The sequence below is a fragment of the Equus caballus genome, chromosome 4 (genome assembly GCF_041296265.1).
Source record: "Equus caballus isolate H_3958 breed thoroughbred chromosome 4, TB-T2T, whole genome shotgun sequence".
In the NCBI taxonomy this organism is placed as follows: Eukaryota; Metazoa; Chordata; class Mammalia; order Perissodactyla; family Equidae; genus Equus; species Equus caballus.
In genome coordinates, this window is record NC_091687.1 from 49836881 (window position 1) to 49856522 (window position 19642).

Genomic DNA, 19642 nt, shown 5'->3' on the forward strand with positions numbered 1-19642 from the left:
GTGGCATATTCTGATCCCCTTCATTTACTTACCCTTTTAAATGTTAGACTTCATCAGGCCCTGTCTGGATCCTCCTTCTTCTTATCTCATTCTCCCCTTCTCCCAGAGTTTCTCAGAGCTTAATTGACTGCCTGTATAAGAATCACCTGCCTTCCTTTTTCTGGACACATGCAGAGGAAGAACAGTTGGGGTTGGAGGGAGATGGGATCATGGATCTGCATATTTATTTATTTATTTATTTATTTTTGGTGAAGAAGATTGGCCCTGAGCTAACATCTGTTGTCGATCTTCTTTTTTGCTTGAGGAAGATTGTCCCTGAGCTAATATCTGTGCCCATCTTCCTCTATTTTGTATGTAGGATGCTGCCAGAGCATGCCCTGATAAGCGGTGTGTAGGTCTGTGCCTGGGATCTGAACCGACGAACCCTGGACTGCTGAAGTGGAGTGCACAAACCTAACACTATGCCACCGGGCCAGTCCCCTGGATCTGCGGATCTGCATTTTTAACAAGTTTTTCAAGCAAGTCTCAGATAAAATGCATTTGAAAATTTTGCCCTTAGAAATTTCATCCTCTCCTGTGGCTTTAATTACCACACTTTGCTAAAGACTTTCAAATTTATCTCCATAAATTTCAAATTTGTGTCTTCAGACCTCACTGTTGGACTCCCTACCCATATAGGCAACAGCCTCTTCGGCATTTCCCTCTGGAATCTTGTCGGGTGACATGTTCAAAAGTTAAATTTTCATACTCCTCTGCTGAGTGTTTGTTATCGTAAAGGAAGCAACGTTTACCCAAAGGCTCACACCTAGGCTCGGCCTTCTCCTCTGTCTTCACTTCCTCTACCCTAGCACCAGAATGCATGGAGTATCTCTTGAATCTTGCCACTTCTGTCTAACTCTGTTGTCGCAGCCCCTAATCTAAGCCGCAGTTATCTCTTGTCTGAATTTCTGTGATAGGTTCCTAACTAATCTTCTGGTATTCACAGTAAATAGTAATAAAGCATGGGCTCTGAAGTCTGACTTCTAGGTTTCAAAATCCTGCTTGTCAATACCTTGCTTAGCCTCAGTTCCTTCTTCTATAAGATGAGGATGAAATAGTGCTTTCCCCGGGGGGGGGGGGGGGGGGGGGGCTTTAATGAGGGTTACCTAAGGTCACATATGGAAAGCTCTCTATATTGTGCGAGCCGCAGGGGAATCTCACAGTAAGTGTCAGTTGTTGCTGTGATCCACTCCTACCCTTTTCAGCCCATCAGCCACCCAACATTAGTGATCCTTTAAAAATACAAATCAAATCAAGTCATATTTCTACTAAAAACTCTTCAAAGACTTTGTGACATCTTTAGAATACTGACCTTTATAAGGCTTGCATGACTCTCCTTGAGCTGTCTAGCCGTAATTTAAAGTCCCAATGCCATCTTTCACTACTCTTCCTTTTGATTTTTTCCCCCAGCATTTCTAGATTTCTTTCATTACGTAAATGCACCACCCTCTCTTTTGCATCCAGGCTTTCACTCTTACAATTCTTTCTTGTCTGGCATATAGTCCTGCCCCCGACTACCCCCTAAGTCCCTCAGCCTTCCATTGTTTAAAGAATCGTGCTCTTCTATCAGATTTTAAGGAAAAAACCGAAACACAAAAACAGCTTCCTTGGAGTGAGGTCCTTCCTTTGGATTCAGTTTTTCCTTTTTTGTAGCATTCATCACAACTGTCATTTCTTTCTTTGGCCGTTTTCCCCATGTTCCATTTTGATGATGGGAACATATCTGGCTTCTTCATGGTTGTATTCCCCAGTGCATGGCATGTTGAAGACTCAATAATATTTATTAAATGAATGAATATTATGATCAAAGTATTGATAATTTCTCATTTCTCCGTTGCATATTTCTTTTCTCTTAAATCGTAAATCAAAATTTTATTTTCTCTGGAGTCTCACTTTGGTTATTGGATTTGTATTAGTATCATGTAAGAACAACTGAACAATGTTCTAAAAACCCTGAAGTTTCTCTCAGAGAACTATCTACATCTGCACAATTTTCCTTAGAAAATGTTCCAAGGAATTATACGTTTTTGATGTTCAAAAAATAAGTTATTCATTCAATAAAATTGAGTGTTTTTGATTACAAACGCATTTCTTGATCATGTACAGTTTATTCCTATTCTAGTTAATATGACAGAACTGCTTTCAGACATATTTTTACCCTCAAAAAGTGATATTAGGTTTTATTTGGATAGAACTAAATACTCTATAAAATGTGTTTTAATTACAGTCCAACTTTTTCTAGTCTTCAATATGATAGTTTATAAATATAGAATTGATCAGTTCTGTAAGTTAATGGAAAATCTGAAGTCTGTTGTATTGAAGGTATCAGCTTGTTTTATGTTTTATTTATTGTTGTTTTTTAATAGCAAAGAGAATCTTTAGCCTTTTCTCCCTCCAGACTTCTAGCAGGTCATCAGATTTGTCCACAGCTGCCCCTTTCATCATTTTGTTGCTTACTCCACCCTTCTTTTAATCCCCTCACTTGTCCCACACAGCTGAAATAAATGGGAGAGTAACTCCTTAGAACCTACCCTTTTAATTAGTACACCCCCTCAACACTGGCTGAACACTGGACTCTGAGCTCCCAAGCCAGCACCCACGTTGCCTCCAGAGTTATGGCCCAGGATAGCAGCTATAAATGATCCATTTCTATCTACACTTAAGTTTCAAAAAAAAAAAAAAAGAGGAAAATGAAGTGTTGCTATAGATAAGGTCAGAAGTAAGGTTTGGTTGAGGAATGTAATTTTAGCAAGACTGCTAACCAGCTGCTAGATAGAAAATATTGTGAGGAAAGAAAATTCGAGCCCTGGGTCTCCACTGTTTCTACCCCATCATGAGTCTTGGCAGCTATGACTCTAATATCGTTTATTTCACACAGTCGCTCTGTGCCTCAGACATTAGCTCTTTTCCCAGGATGTACATAGTGAATAGTGATTCACATATTGCCATCTTGAGTGTCTAATATATGCCACAGGCTATATTATGTCTAATTCTCTAATTATGTATTTTTTAAATGAAGAAACTATGGATCAGCATAGTAAGCTAATGTGCCCAGATTCCCCTGTACAGGAAGTCGTGGGATCTCGTGTTCAAACCCAGACCTTGCTGGCTGTAGAGTCTGTCCACTTTCCAGGGTACTCCACTGCTTATCTTCATCGTGCAGAGCACGACAGTTCTGTATCTAAGTGGCTGATTTCATAAATGATGCTTCCATCACTTTTCGTATTTGTTGCAGCTCCCTGCCCCCTCCTCCAACCAGGTAGCATCCATAGGCTCCTCCTTGGTCAGCTTTCTCCACCACTCACACCTCCCTCCACCTTTTGGGAGGTAGCCTTCCTTGAAGGTGTTGTGTCATCAGAGGACTGCTTCCATTAAGGGCTAAGTCTACTTCGAGCTGGCTTTGTTCATAATAAAATAGTCAATTTTTGTACAAAGTCTAAAAATGAGGGGAGGTTTTAGCGAAAAATATGTTCACAGAAATCTCATCAATAAAAATTTGTCCTTTTGACTTTACAAGTGACCTAAAACTATATAATTTCCCTGAGAGGGTTAACATCTTGTCACTGTTTGGCTTAAATGGAATGTTTTAGTTAATATCTTTCTTTCTACCCATAAGCTGAGATCAGCTTTCCTGAGTGAGAGTAAGTTTTAATGTGGGGTGGGGTAGGATGGAGTGAGTAGGATGGGGAAGATGGGTGGAGGCGGGTGTTAAGGTTTTCATGAAGTTCAGTTTGGGAGTAGAGCCCTTTCTAGGGAGAGCAGTTTTGGAACAAGAACTATTCTAATTGGCACAGCCAGAGGTTGGCACCTGGAGAGCAGGTAACATGAGACACAAGGAACGTGGCTAGGTCTCACCTGGAGGTAAGATGTTTCCCAGTTTGGATAAGGTCAGTCCCCAAACTCTGGGCAAGTGATATTTCATTCTCATCTTCGTCCGCCAGTTTTTCCAAAGCAAAAAGGCTTCCATACGGGCATATTTGTTTCATTCTTTCTGAGCCCTATGTATGCCTTGGTGAGAAATTACTAGGTTGCATGCTACCCACTCAACCTGGCTTATTAATTTTCTTGTAAGGGCTTGACCACTCTCATCAAAGAAGAGTGCAGGACATATAACTGGCCTCATGCGAATTGGACACTTGTCAGGAACTGACTTTGTCTGTTTTCCTCCCTTTCTCGGGCCACACGCTGTCTTGTCCCAGCTTCTCTGTAGGTGTTTGCTATATTCTTTGGTCTCTGGAGACTAATCTCCTATAAACATTTCCAGAATTTCTATATAGGAAGTGTTAGGGACAACACTCTGTGGTAGTTGTGGTGGGAGTGTTATTGGACTTGTATAGAAGCTACGAGCAAACTTGAAATTAAATTGTATATTAATTTGAATGGGTTTTGGGGGTTTAAACCACCCACCATCAAACGTCCGGTGCATTTGGCCTATCTGTGAGCATCTCAGCAGACGACTCGGTATTACTTTTCAGATTCCTGGACCAGAGAATATAGTTGCCCCAGCTTCCATTTTCATCTGGCGAAAAAAGTCAGTGTTCAACCTGTTGTTAATAATTTTCCCTTCTTCCTGCATGTATTTCAGCTCAAATCAAGAAAGACTGGCGTTGGGTTGCCAGTGAACGGCTTTCTGTAATACAGAAGACTTGGGGCTGTATGCCCTCCCCAGTCCCCAGTGTTATCTTATCACCTTGGCATTTCTTTTTGTGCATGTGAAAGACAAAGAATTTATCCTTTCTTAGCATGAAAAGCAAAACAAAAGCCCCCACTGGTAAAAGCTTGCCTCAGATCCCCTGAACCAGACATCTCCCATTTCCTTTACTTAAGCTCATTTCCTGACAGCCAGCCTCCTGCCTCCTGAACTCTTTCATTGTCGTTTACTAAAAAACAAGGAGTTCTGCGCACAGCCTCTCTGCTTGCTGACATCATCTTTGGAAGGCAGTTTCTTAGACTTTGCATCTGTGAATTCTTTGATGTGATTAAATTTTACACGCACCCATGTATATAATTTTAAGAGTAACTGTTCATTAATACTTTAAAAATTCTGTAAATACTATTGTCAGCAAAATTATATACATTTTTATTTTCAGATTATATGCTTAAACACCAAAAAAACATTAAATTCTTGCATACTAAGGAAACTGTTTTCTCTGTAGCTTCTGGAGGAAAGTAGACTGATTTATTTTTTATTTTTTAATTTGTGTCTCCGCATAAAGTTGGATATTTATTGGTGATATTTCAGAGACTTTCTTCCAGTAACAGTTGACATCCTTGGCTCCTTTTTTTTTTCTTTCATACTTTGCCATGTTTTTCTATTTTAATCATTTACCTAAACTTATTTCTGACAACATTGGACAACTTCATCCAGAACTCACTTTTTTGGGTTTTCTTTTCCAAATAAGATTCTCACCCCCACCCCACTTCTGTCTGCAGTTTAGGCCAAATGTGGGTGATCATTAAAAACAAAACAAAACTAAACCAACACATGCAGGCTACAGCTCTGGCAGGCCTCCAGGATTCCATTAACCAGACAATGGGCGGCCCCAGCCGGCAGGCGGGGTGGGGGGGCCGGAGGAAGCCTGCCTTGCCCTGTTTGGGGTGTCCGGACCCTGAGCAGGGTCAACAGCAGGTTGAGGCTGGGAGTGGGGTAGACTGATTGTTTTGCAAATAGTTGGTGATGAATATCTGACAGGGCCGGTCGTACTTATCCTTGCGTTAAAAATCAATTAAATTTGGTAGTGTATTTAAAAATCCATTTTATCAGTTTCTTTTTTTCCCTCTTAGAACAGTTCAAATAAAACTGTGACCAGTTTTGGAATAACTACAGCCGAGCAAGAAATGGCTTGGTGGGAAGCTAAAAATAGCTGTCTTCCTTTAGATAGTTTTTTTTTTGTTTATTTCCAAAAGACTTGCCAGTATATTTGAGATTGTAGTGTAGAGACTAAATTTGTCAAATAAAATAATGAAAAATGCAAGGACTAGCATTTTGTTGCATAAAAATGTAATTGATGCTTTCTGTATTTGGATTTCTGAATTCTCATAATCTCTCAGCAATTTTGTACCAATTCTTTGCAAGAAATTGCCGAAAGTGAAGAAGACTGACATATGATAAATATACAAGTCTAAAGTTATATTTTTGAGGGCACATTTTAATTTACAAAACAGCTAACACACATAAAGCTCAGCATACCACATGTTATTTCAGTCACTCCCCCAAACAACCCCCATGGCTCCTAGAATGTACAGTCATAAAGGTGGGGTCTTGGGTTACTAATCACCATATCCACAGACCACCAGGCAAGGCTGGATTCCCAGCACTGAAAGGAAAACTTCTCAGAGACGGGAAGGGAAAGAAATCACCGACTCATTGAAGGATCACGTGCCAAGACAGTGCAGATGCTTTACATTCAGAATTTCATCTGTTACCAGTGCTTCCCTCCCATTCCCACCCACCCTCTCCTTATGCCAGAGTTGGGAATTTTTATCACATTCTACAGATGAGTAAACTGAAGCTCAGATAAGACCTACCCATTCTTATCAAACATTTTTTTTTCACTCTAAACCACAACACCACAAAAATTATCTGCTTAAAGTTGCACAGCTTCCAACTGACAGATCTAGGACATCTATCCCACGTGTCATGTCTCCAAGTACAGTCCTCTTTCCTCCCAATATCACCTGCTTACTGTATTTTTTTTTAACCTCCCCTTTGGTAAACACTGACGAATAGGGAGACATCATAAGACTGTGTTGGGATAGACAGGAAGAATTTAGGTTTTGCCTTGGGAGGTCTGGCAACGGTCTGGAAGGAAGGCTCACATCCCTCCCCGGTAAGATTGGAAAGGGCTGGAAAACAGCATATAGTCCGCAAGTTAGCAGGGCTCCCAACAAGGTGGGAAAACAGGATCCTGTGTTTCTGCTCATGCCTCCCCCACTGCTGCTCATTCTTTGAGATCTACTCCTTTGGTACCCTTCTCCTGTCTCTTTATCCTTTAAAGGGTAACTGTCTGCCTCAATATTTTAACAAAAAGCAGGGCCTGCTGGCCTGAGCTTAGACAAAGGGTGAGCATGTGGAGAGAAGGATTTACAGGTCTCATGGCATCAACAACTTGTGTTGACTTGGATATCCTGAGTGGCAGTTTAAGGATGCCCCAGGAACTCTACAAAAACATCCACTCTAGGTTATTTCTATCTTACGAATGTTGAGTCAGGCAGCAGGAAGGCAGTGCTGATACACCAGGAGGAAAACCTCAGCATGAGTAAGGCAGACTATTTTCCATAAGTAAACAGGGGCATAGGTGACCTGAGAAAAAAACAAAAACAACGAAAATTTTAGGCACAGCTTTCATTACGCTTTGAACTTACAAAGACAGGAGTTGGGTGTGGTGTGTAAGAGGAACAGAAAGGAATACTCCAGTTTTCTTCTGTGTAGTTGTTTCTAAAGGAAATATATTGAAAAATCTCAGCATCCTTACTGTGTGCTCCTTTCTCTTCATTTTTTTCTATTCTTTTATAGTTTAACGTTTTTCATTCTGAATACAAATTTGATCTAAAATATTGGTAATTCTGGATGTTCTGTTTTGAATTTTAAGAGGGACTATCTAATACTAATTGGATTCACAGATTTCTTTTTCTTTTTAATAAACATAAAGAAGTGAATGAAAACGAATGGTGTTTTTTTGGCCCTCACTTAGAACACGTGGTTTGCTTTTTTTTTTTTTTTATCAGGGGGTGACAGGTTCTCCAGCCACACCCAGGAAGTCTCTTAAAAATGTTGACAAAGCTGCCGCTGCAGACACATTCTTAGGTGAAGGGAAATCAACACATTACTAATGTTAGAAATTTATATTTTATAGAGAAAAAATTGTCTTTAAATACAAAGCCCAGCAAAATATTAGAAAATGTGTACACATTATTGCATTGATATAAAAATTTTAAAATTGCAATAACACTTTAGCTTCTGATTTTTTTCAACTTCACTGAAAAAATTTTGACTCCCACAAGTAAGTTAATTGGGTGGAGAAGTTTCTAGGCCTCATTTTGGTGAAGTAAAAAATTATTAGCATAAGTATAATTATTCAAAGGCAAGTATTCTGAAGCATCTACTATGACTAGGTTATAAAACAAGTGCAGATTAGAAAGAAATGCGCCTCCAAGTTACCTGCAGCTGCCATCGCAAGGGAAGCTTTGAAGAAAAGGCTTGAACTCAGTGGAGAAAACTGGTTAGCAGCTGGTTGTTAACTAATTGTTGTCTCTTTATTTTAACATAAAAAGAGTACATGAATCCAGTCTGCATATTTTCCAGTTGGTTTATAGGCCTACTTACACTCTTAAACTTCTTTAATAAAATACTTTCTTCACCTTTTTGACGTGTTGGTGTATTAGTCAGAGTTCTCCAGAGAAACAGAACAAATAGGATGTGTGCCTATCTGTCTGTCTGTCTATCTATCTATCTAAGAGTTTTGTTTATTTTAAGGCACTGGTTTACAGGATTGTAGAGGCTGGCAAGTCCAACATCTTCAGAATAGGCTGGCTAGGCTGAGACCCAGAGAAGGGTTGACATGGCAGCTTGAGTCTGAAGACTGTTGAGCAGAATTCCCTCTTCTTTGGAGGACCTCAGCCTATTCTCTTAAGGCCTTTCACTAATCAGGTGAGGCCCAGCCACATTACTGAAAGTAATCTGCTTCATTCAAAGTCTTCTGATTTAAGTATTAACCTCATCTAAAAAATATCTTCACAGGGGCCGGCCTGGTGGCACAGCAGTTAAATTCGCATGTTTCGCTTTGGTGGCCCAGGGTTTGCTGGTTTGGATCCTGGGTGCAGACCTACATACTGCTTATCAAGCCATGCTGTGGCAGGTGTCCCACATATAAAATAGAGCAAGATGGGCACAGATGTTAGTTCAGGGCCAATCTTCCTCAGGGAAAAAAAAAAAAAATGGAGGATTGGCAGCTCAGAGCTAATCTTCCTCAAAAAAAAAAAAAAAAAAAATTCACAGCAGCATCCAGACTGGTATTTTACCAAATATCTAAAAACCTTGGCCCAGCCAAACTTGACACATAAAATTAACCATCACTGTTGGCAATTATAAAACCATCTATTTAATCTCTGAAGTTAGATACTCAAGTTGGATTCTCTGAAGAGAGAATGGATCAACACTATAAAGGGGAATGGAGAAATTTTCCATGGATTCTATGGCAGATAATATTAGCTTGCTATCCAATAGTTTCTCCTTCTCAGAGTTGCCAGATTTAGCAAATAAAAATACAGGATGTCTAGTTAAATTTGAATTTCAGGTAAACAATGAAAAATTTTTTAGTATAAGTATGTCCTGCATTTTGTATGGGGCTTACTTATATTAAAATTTTATTTATGTTTATCTGATATTAACATTTGACTGGATGTCCTCTATTTTTTCCCTCTGATAGTATATTAAAATTTTTTTCAAGATCTTAATGTTTTAGAGCAGGTTTGCAATAAAATTGAGAGTATAGAGATTTCCCATGTACCCCTGCCCCTACACATGCATACCCTCCCCCAGTATCACTATCACTCACCAGAATGATACACTTTTTTCAAAGTTGAACCCACATTGACACATCATAATCACTCAAGGTCCATAGTTTACCTTAGGGTTCATTCTTCGTGTTATACATTCTGTGGGTTTCAACAAAAGCATAATGCCATATATCCATTGTTATACTGTCATACAGACTATTTTCACTGCCCTAAAAATCCTCTGTGCTTTTCCTATCCACCAACAGCAACCCGTCCCCCCGCTTTCCCTGGCAACAACCACTGATCTTTTTATTGTCTCCCCAGTTTTGCCTTTTCCAGAAGATGCCCTGTATTTTATTATGCAAACTTACTCCTTCTTACTTACTATCAAATCTTACTTCTTACTTACTACCAAATTTTGGAGAGTGGGTGCATCTTGCCCAATCTAAAATAGTATTTCAGCCTCCAGCTAGGCTGACTGTTGGACACACGGTTGTGGTCAGTGAAATACAATTAGGAGTCAAATGATTGACTTTTTCATTTTTGCTGTTTGCTCTTTGTGCTTTCTTACTTCTTTATGCCCAAATAAAAATACAGCCTTTAGAGGAGGTAAGGCCATCTTGGGACCATGAGAATGAGAGGTGCATACTAAAAATGGCAGAGCAGGAGAGAAGAAGGAGCCTGCCTTCTTGATGAGATTTCCTATTATGAATAGGAAATTAATTTACAATTTCCTGTTATGTGAAGACATAAACCTGTATTTGCTTAAGCCATTGTAGTTGTGTTTCTGTTACATAAAACTACATAGAAGCCTAAAAATTATAGGTTTCTGTGAGTCCTTTGGAATCGAATTCAGGTAATATTTTGGTTCATTTCTGCAAGATAACTTTTCTTTCCCCTCTTGTCTATGAAACACAATTCTTTCTGCTTCCTGATTCCTGAGTGAATGTGGAGACAGAGTTGTCTCCAAGTCAGTCCTGAGAAATGATAGCGTTTTTTCTGTTTCTTTTCTCTCTTGTATTCTCTGTACTTGTCTACACGCATATGTGCTACAGCACAGCTTACTTGTCAACTACCAAAATAAGAGGATGGTTTACACTTTATAATAAACAACCGTGGAAGCCAAAAAGCATTCCCATTGTATCTGCCCCGATCTGTGTCTGTAAATTCTGTTCCAAACTGTTGCTCTTTATCTCAACAAGTAAATCTAAGAAGCAAGAATATAGTCAGCTACTTTTCCAGGAGATATGGTGTAAAAGTAGGCATTATCTAGATTAGCAGGCCGTGAAGCTACACTTGGAACACATGCAAAAAAGAAGTATTGTTAATTATTTCTAGTGAATCAAATAGCTACAAGTAAATTAGGTGCTTGAGTGACATGGGTAAATGTGAAAAACACAATCATAGGTATTTCTTTATCTAGAAAAAGAATGTAGCTCTCCCATGAGAGCCTATAGAGTTTATATTTATCAGGCACAAAATAAATTTAGTGTACTTCCAAAGTACATTGAGAATCATAATCGCTTCTAACGTCTTTATCGTCCACACATCCCCGGTCCTCTGTTCACGTCAAAGGAATTTGTGAGTTGCCGGAGTTATTTGTGACAAGTAGAGGATTATGTCTGGTCCTTTGAGAACAATGTACAGGTAGAGGACACAGTGTTTGAGTTGTATACTACACAAAAAAGAAAACTGGAAATCACTTTTATCTTTGTTTTCATTATCACCAAGCATCCGACCTTTCTGAACCCTAATTTGTCGGGGTAAAAAATAAAGATGGTCATAAATATAATCCATTTCTGAGGGATGTTGAAATAATTAACAAGAAAAAAATAAATTCTTTGTGCAAGAAAGCAAATGTCCTATCATATAAATTGTTTCAGATTTTTCAGGATATAGGAAACACGGTTCTTTAGTGAATAATACCATATTTGACAATAGTCTGGAAGTAGGCATGTGAGTCCTGCTGCTGAAAGGAGATGCAAAAAAATGAGATGTTTTAAAAGCAATTTGTTTTTTTGACAATGTATATTGACCATTATGTTACTTATAAATTACACTATTATATATATCTTACGAAATTTTAGAGAACTCAACCTCACAGGACATGAAAATAACTGTATTTTTCACATGTTGATAGAACTACCATAGCGTTTTCAATTATAATTGTGTTTACAACATAGTCAGTTTTAAACTATATGGAAAATAACTATACTTTTTGACTTAACACGATGATGTCTACTATGCATTACTGGTGTTATTTGAAGTGACACTTAATCTTGTATAAATTCCTTCTATACAGGAAAAGAGAGATTCCTGATTTGGGAGGTTTAATTGACTAAAAGCCCAGATGAAGCTGTGCTGTATGCATAACTAGAGAATATTTTCATACTCTACTTTAAGGTCTAAGAAAATGTAAGAATATTTGATATTAAGCAGAGATTGGTATTCCCTATATGCTTCCTAATTTTTTTTTATTATTTACTTCCTTATAGAGAAAAATAGGGGACAATTTACAAAATAAAAAGCTCCTAAAAGAAGGCGTAGGGCATGAGAAACCACCCTGGCACTACTTTTTGTCACCTCACCTTTAGTCTAGTTTCTGATCCTCAGGGCCATTACTTAGGGCTATGGTGGTGGTTGGCATCTGTATCTTTACCAAGTCATTTTATCAGATAAAACAGTTCCAACTAGTGCTAAAAAGATCTGCGAACATCTGCACAGACCAGTCTGTCAGCCATTTGGTATCATCAAGGCAAAGGGGTCATGTCAGAATTTGCTTCCCTTTCTTCTGGGCACCAGAATTTATTCTGATAGAACTAGTTTGAATTATTTTCTCCTGTCTGAAGGCTTTCCTACACATTAATGTTAATCAGACTTTTCCTGTGTCTAAATGTAAGGGTTGGGGGCTAGCCCGGTGGCACAGCAGTTAAGTTTGCATGCTCTGCTTTGGCGGCCTGGGGTTCACCAGTTCAGATCCTGGGTGCAGACCTATGCACTGCTTGTCAAGCCATGCTGTGGCAGGCATCCCACATACAAAGTGGAGGAAGATGGGCACGGATGTTAGCTCAGAGCCAGTCTTCCTCAGCAAAAAAAAAAAAAAAAAAAAAAGAGGAGGATTGGTGGCAGATGTTAGCTCAGAGCTAATCTTCCTCAAAAAAAAAAAAAAATAAATGTAAGGGTGGTCCACAGTGTAACTGCTGCCTATACTTATTCAACATGAGAATACTATTCAGAAAATCTTTTAGCCCATGTTCATTTTAATATACTCAAGTACACTGAATTCCAAAGCACAGATATATTTGAGAATAATTTGAAAGTTGAAATGCTGGTTGGCAGCTATGTGTAGTTTTCAGTTAACCAGAAAACTACAATTCCTAAGCATTTCACAAATTGGGATTTTTCATGATAAAAATCAATAATTATACTCAGAGTAATTCAATTTTGTTTAGAAATAGAGCATAATCTTTCCATATGTTTAACGAAACATGTTATACCCTCCACTAACACACAGTCTGTATTGCCTTGGGTACCACCAGAAGTCGATGCTACCCAGGTCACCGATATTCCACCCCTAATATGGCCCAGTCTCCCTAATTCCTGTGATCTTTCTGCTGTGTCCTCTGTGCCTTTCCAAAGAAGGAAAATTCTTTTATATTTATTCATATTTTCTTCACTTGCCTTATGGGACATCAAACTCCCACCATTTTCTTCAAATCCACTGGTTGCTCCTTCATGATCTTTTTACTGGCCCTCTCGCTTTCCCCAGCTTCTAAATGCTGGAGTGTTTTTCCCTTTCCTAACCATACTTCCTATTTGAGTTCATGCAATCTCATGGTTTTCATACCATTTAATGCTGATGATCCTATGTTTTCATCTCCTTCCTTGACCTTGCATTTGAGTCTCAGACTCCTACCTCTATTTGTTTATTCCTTAATTCTATTTTGTCATCTAATTGGCATCTCAAAATTAACATGTGTAAAATAGAACTTTTGAACTTTGCCTTTTCACCTCAAAATTTGCTCCTCTCCCTCTCTTCCTTACTTCAATATATGATATTTATATTCATCCATGTGCTTAGGCTAAAAAGCTAGTAATCGTCTTTATATTTCATAGTCCAACCCAATCCAGTAGCCAGTTCTTTGGCTCTGGCTTTAAGCTATGTTCTGAATTGAAATACTTTTTGTACATTCTGCCATTACTGACTCATCCCAGGCCCTGCTATTTCTTGCCTGGACTACAGCAGAAGCTACCTAACTGGTCACCTTACTTGCATATTTGCCTGCCTACAATGTGTTCCTCATGTAGCAGATTTCAACATATTTGTAATGTAAATCCATTCATTTTAGTTTCCTCATCCATGCTTTCCAAAGACTTCCCATCATATTCAGGGTAAAAGCCAAAGCGCTTTCAATGACCTACAAGACCACATATGGACAAGCCCTTGCCTAATGTCTACCACTTACCCTGGCCCACTTGGCTTGAGCTTACATTGGATTTCTCGCTGCCTTAAACAGGTCAAGGTTTGCCTGTATCTGGATATTTACAGTGCTTTTCTCACTGCCTGGCACACTCACTCTTTTCCAAAGGCTTTTCGTGTTTATCTTCTTCACAGCATTCAGATTGCTTCTCAAATGTTACTTTATTGAGAGGTCTTTCCTCTACAACTTTCTGTTCCCTTCCTACCCTGCTGAAATTATATGATTCTTAAAAAATATCACATATCATTACCTAAAATTTCATGATTTATTTATTAAAAAAGAGTGGTATCTAATTTATCTTTTTCACATCTTACAGATAGCACCTGGTACATAATGACCACTCAATGAGTGTTTGTTGAATGAAGAAATGAATGTATTAACACTACACAGTTTTGTAATTTTTAATGCATGAAATTGGTAGGAATCTCTTCTCATAATGTTGTGTCACAGACATTTTGAAATTGCTTATTCAGCTTGTGTCTTTCTGTATTCTTTCTCCAGGAATGTAGTGAGAAGTGGTTTGTAGCTTTGTTGTTCAAAGGAAAGACCCAGGCCACATCCTATCATTCTTGCTTTGGTCAGGTTTATTTACCTTTCTAAAAGTCTGTTATCATTTTTTATTTTAGAAGCAGGAGTAATGCTTCCTACCTTGTTGAGATAAAATGTGAATAGAATTTATATTTAAAGGTATCTGTTATAGAAGCCAACACATGCTAAGCTTTCAATACGTGGCAGCCATTCCTACCATTGTCCACTGCCATGCGCAGCCTTTGCACACATTCATTACATTTTTTTAAAACAAGGAATTAATCTGGGCTTGTGATGGGTGTGTGATAAAGTAAAAATACACTGGGTCAAGGGTTGGGTCTGAAGACCTGGCGTCTAAGCCAAGCTCTGTCACTAACTAGCTTTGGTAAGAGGTTAAGAGCATATTAAACTCTGATTCTTAGACTCTTCCTATGTAAAATGACGAGTGTGGGGTGGGCATGGAGGGTAGAGAAGAACTGTGTTATTTTCAAATTTCCTAGGTCCCATCACACTCTGTAAGTTCCATTATTCTATGTGTACGGGAAGCTTTTTTCTTGTCTCAAAAGAAATTGTTGAGAGTTTCTTTGGTAAACTTCATATACTTCAAAATGAACATTTCTCAATGCAATTTGTATTTGTTCATCATTTGTGGGGTGATTGAGATAAGAATGTGGGATTGGAACCACTGATGAAAGAAACTGACCTTTTGAGAGTATTACCTGCACATATTTCAGGTTTCGATTCTGATTTATCCAAGATATTAACTATAAACAAGTATTGAAATCAAATGTGACTTGCCAGCTGCGTAAGGCTTGATTTTGGAAAAGTAGGCCAATTGTGATCTCTGTACATAAAATCAATCATTTTTGTCACTGCTAATGTGTTAACAGATAGGTCAAACTAATGTAAGTCTTTTTCATATGGTGTTAACTAAGTCTGTCAGGGTATTTTCCACAATTTAATTGAACTCTATCTTCCTAAAATCAGTGTGGTACACAGAATAATGGTCCCCCACAGTTTTCCATGTCTGAATACTGGGGATCTGTGAATCTGTTACCTTGCAGAGCAAAAAGAATTTTGCAGATGTGATTAAATTAAATATCTTGAGATGGGAATATTATCCTGGATTATCTGGGTGGGCCTAATATGGTCACAGGATCCTTATTAGAGGGAAGTGGGTTAGAGAGGAGAGATGATGCTTTGAAGATGGAGGCAGGAGTCACAAGCCAAGGAATGTAGGTAGCTTCTAGAAAAGGCAAGGAAACAGATTATCTCCTAGAGCCTCCAAAAGAAATAGCCCTGTGGACCTACTTTACACTTTTGACTTCTTGGACTGTAAAATAATAGATGACTGTTGTTTTAAGCCATTAAGTTTGTGGTAATTCATGATGGTGGTAAAACGAACCTAATATATTTATATTGTAAAACTGACTATATGATGGAATTTTCATTGGAAAATCTTTCCACTAAGTTCAACTGGTAGGTCAAGGTAATGACTTTAATTAAAAATGTTCAAAAATTTAATCATCTGGAAATGTTAGCATATGTAACAAGTTGCCTGTAACTCTATATAACCACAGGGAAACTGCCTAGAGTGACTTATTGTGAACCATCTATTTTTTTTTAAATTAATTAATTATTTTTATAGTGGTAAGAACATATAGCATGAGATCTACCCTCAACGGATTTTTAAGTGTGCACTACAGTATTGTTAACAATAAGCACAATGTTGTACAGCAGATCTCTAGAACTTACTTATCTTGCGTAACTGAGGGTTTATACCCTTTGAACAGCAATTCTCCATTCCCCCTCCCCCTAGTCCCTGGCAATGCCCTTTCTACTTTCTGCTTCTGTGAGTTTGACTATTCTACTTAATACTAGTAACGTAAGTAGAATTGACTCTGAACCTGTTAATCTCAAGCTTGTGTGCTGGTGCTTGGAGATGGAGAAAGATTTATTCAAATTGGCCAAAACAAGAAGACAGGAGGATAGGTTCTCTCACATCTGCCTTAACAAGAGAAGAAGGCAGGGGGCTTTCTGGAGCTAAGGGGCTTGGCAGAAATTTCATAGAAACAAAGGGGTTATAAGCCTTTGGGCAATCTGACTTCCAGGGCTGGTTATCTGGTGATCCCTGAAGGCATTCTTCTTCTTCTTCTTCTGTAAACAAGCTCATAAATCCTTGTGACCCTTGAGTCACCCCTCAGGTTAAACAAGAAAACAGCAAATTGACAAGATTAACTTCTTTTCAACTATGTTTGTTGGGAACAAGGTCTCATTGAATATTTACAGTAACCCTCAGGTACCTGGCTTCAGAATCATGTAGTAATTGTCCTTCTGTGGCTGGCTTATTTCGATTATCAGAGTGTTCTCCAGATTCCTCCATACTGTTGCATATGTCAGGATTTCCTTCTGTTTGTATGGCTGAATAATTCGTCTGCTTTTTGAGGGGTCCTTACTTTTGGATGGAGATTCGAGATATTGTGTATGAGATTGCTGAGACAGCCGACCTTCACATAGGGTTCCCCTCCTTGGTGGTTTTAACTATGTCCACAAATTCAAAAGGTTGAACCTAACAGCCCTCCCCCTGCGTGTGGGTTGGGCTAACTGACTTGCTCCCAACAAAGAGAATGTGGCAGAGATGATGGTGTGTGACTTTTAGGACTAGGTCATAAAGGCATTGCCCACTCCTGTACTCTCACTCTAGGGGAAATTAGCTTCCATGTCATGAGGACAATCAAACAGCTCCATTCAGAGGTCCACGTGGTGAGGAGCTGAGCCCTCTTGCCAACAGCCGTGTGAATGAACCACTTTGGAAATGGATCCTTCAGCCGCAGTGGAGCCTTGAGATGACTAAAACCCTGGTCTAGGCCTTAACTGCAACCTCCCAAGAGATTCTGAGCCAGAACCATTCAGGTATGCCACTTCCATCCTGACCTTCAGAAAGTGTGTGTGGTAACAAATGTTTATTGTTTTGCGTTGTTAGGATTTGGGATAATTTGTTATGCATTAAAGAAAACAAATATACTCTTTCATAGTATTTTTCCTGAGCTAAATAATATTGGTATACTCTGTAAATAAAGAAACTGTCCTAATATTATTGAGAGGGTTTACTTTTCTTTTTTTTTTAACAATACAGAGGATGGGAATTGTCCAGTCTGGATTATGCTTGCTATTTACAGAAGTAGAAAAATGAGAAGTCACATACTCTGAAAATTCCTTTTGAGAGACACACTAAAGCATTCACAGGAAAGTGACTAATGGGGGATGAAAGAGTAAAAAAAAAAAAAAGAGCCTTTTCATCTGCCCCTTTTATTCCCAGTCTGTCCTACTAATTAACATCATTTACTTTCACAGTTCACACTCAGTTCATAAAATTAGAGAAGGATTAAGCTTTTCTCTTGGAGAGGATGGTTAATTTAAACTGTTTGGAAAGCCCTTAAAGAAAACCACTGAAAGAGTCCGAGGGATGGAATCTAGATATCAAATAAAAAGAGTGTAAATGTGACCAAAAGCCAAAATGACAACTTCACACCAGTACCAGTGCCAAACATTCTAGAAATCAAATTACGGCAGAAAATATTTGTTCTCTATGAGTTTATAATGCTACCTCTCATAGCCGCCAGTGTATGAATGTTTTACCACTCATTGACAAGACATCATAATTTATTTCAGATAGTGTGATTAGAGTTAATATGACTGAATTAGTTGTTTTTTGCTTAGATCTTCTCATTCTTTTTGTATTTATTTTTGAGCACCTACAGGTATATCACCTGAGAGAGTCCCAGACGTTTCCCTTTTGACATGTAGAGTGTCTTGAAATTTGGAGTTTGAAAGAATTAGCTGCAATAGCCTACCACCCCCTGAAACTCAATTGTCATCAGAGTAACTGAATGACATTGTGAAAACACTGTCTCTCGTCCTCAGTGTGGGTATCTAGCTGCAGGAATAGATCGTCTGCAGTCTTGGTTGCTTTGTTGAATCCAAGTTCTCAAGAAAACAGAGAGGTCTTGTGATAAAAGAAAAGTCTCTATGATAAAAGCCTGAAGTTGTATGTCTGATCTAGAGGTCAGACCTTCAACAGAATGGATATTACTCACTGTCCTTCATCTGGAACATGTGATTCTTCTGGCTATGACAGGCACTGGTGAGGATATGAATACAGCTTCAGTCTAATCATGCTGCAATTCTCCCTTCTTTCTCATTCTCCATGAGTACAGGCCCCTAGGAGCTGGGCTTCCAATGGGAACAACTCGCCCTTGCATGAGAGTTTACAGCCCCATTTGCAAGAGAATCTTTGAAGGGCCTTCCTTCCGACTCCCAATCTGTCTCTGAGCCTCTTCAGTCATTTTGTTATAGATAACAGCTTTATTTCTAGCGTGAAAGAAAAGGCAGATGGGGGCCCTGTTTGGATGTCACCACTTCGGGCAGCCACCATTGCTGCACTTCCAAAGTAGAGTGACAGGACTGGGAGGAGGCTGAAAAGCTAGGGGAACATTCCCACATAGAAAATGCATGAGAAACAAAGACCTCTGTCCTACCGTCGAGACACTGTGAATGCCAGGTCATGTGGAACCCCTGCATCACTTTATTGAGAGACCTCAAGCTGCAGCTGTTTCCTTTAATTCATTCATATGGTGGCTGGCAGCTCAGGTCAAAATGCGTTATTCCGTTTCCCGTTTTCAAACCTACCTGATGTTCCATCTCCCCTCTGAGTGTATTCCAAGAATGGAAGAAGATAAACCTCATTTTATTGAAAGTACAACAGATTCACTGCTACTTATCAGTCTTCCTATTCATCCAACTTACTTAAAGAAACAAGACGAGACTGTAGTAAATAAACATCATTTTTCCATGGAAATAAAATGGAAAGAAATGTGAACGTGCCAGTCTTTGCTGGAATTTATGCAATAGTTATATTTGACTGAAATATTAAGAGCTAGATGCATGTTTTTATCAAGTTTACATGCACTCTGCTAATGTCCTTACTTGGGGATTTTTCTACTTAAAAATTCTTTGATTTTTCTTCATCTTTTGTTAAAAAAGATTACATTATAAAAGATTACAAGATCCCCTACATTTGACTCACCTACCACCAT

At 38.7% G+C, this 19642-nt stretch overlaps 1 long non-coding RNA gene across 1 annotated transcript in view; it reads left to right on the plus strand.

Annotated features, from left to right (window-relative positions):
• The window catches only part of LOC111773180 (uncharacterized), a 54105-nt gene that overhangs the window by 13513 nt on the left and 20950 nt on the right, over positions 1-19642 (plus strand). The window contains exon 2 of the long non-coding RNA XR_011437825.1: positions 17251-17459. This is a non-coding gene — a long non-coding RNA (uncharacterized lncRNA). The remainder of the gene's footprint in view (positions 1-17250; positions 17460-19642) is intronic.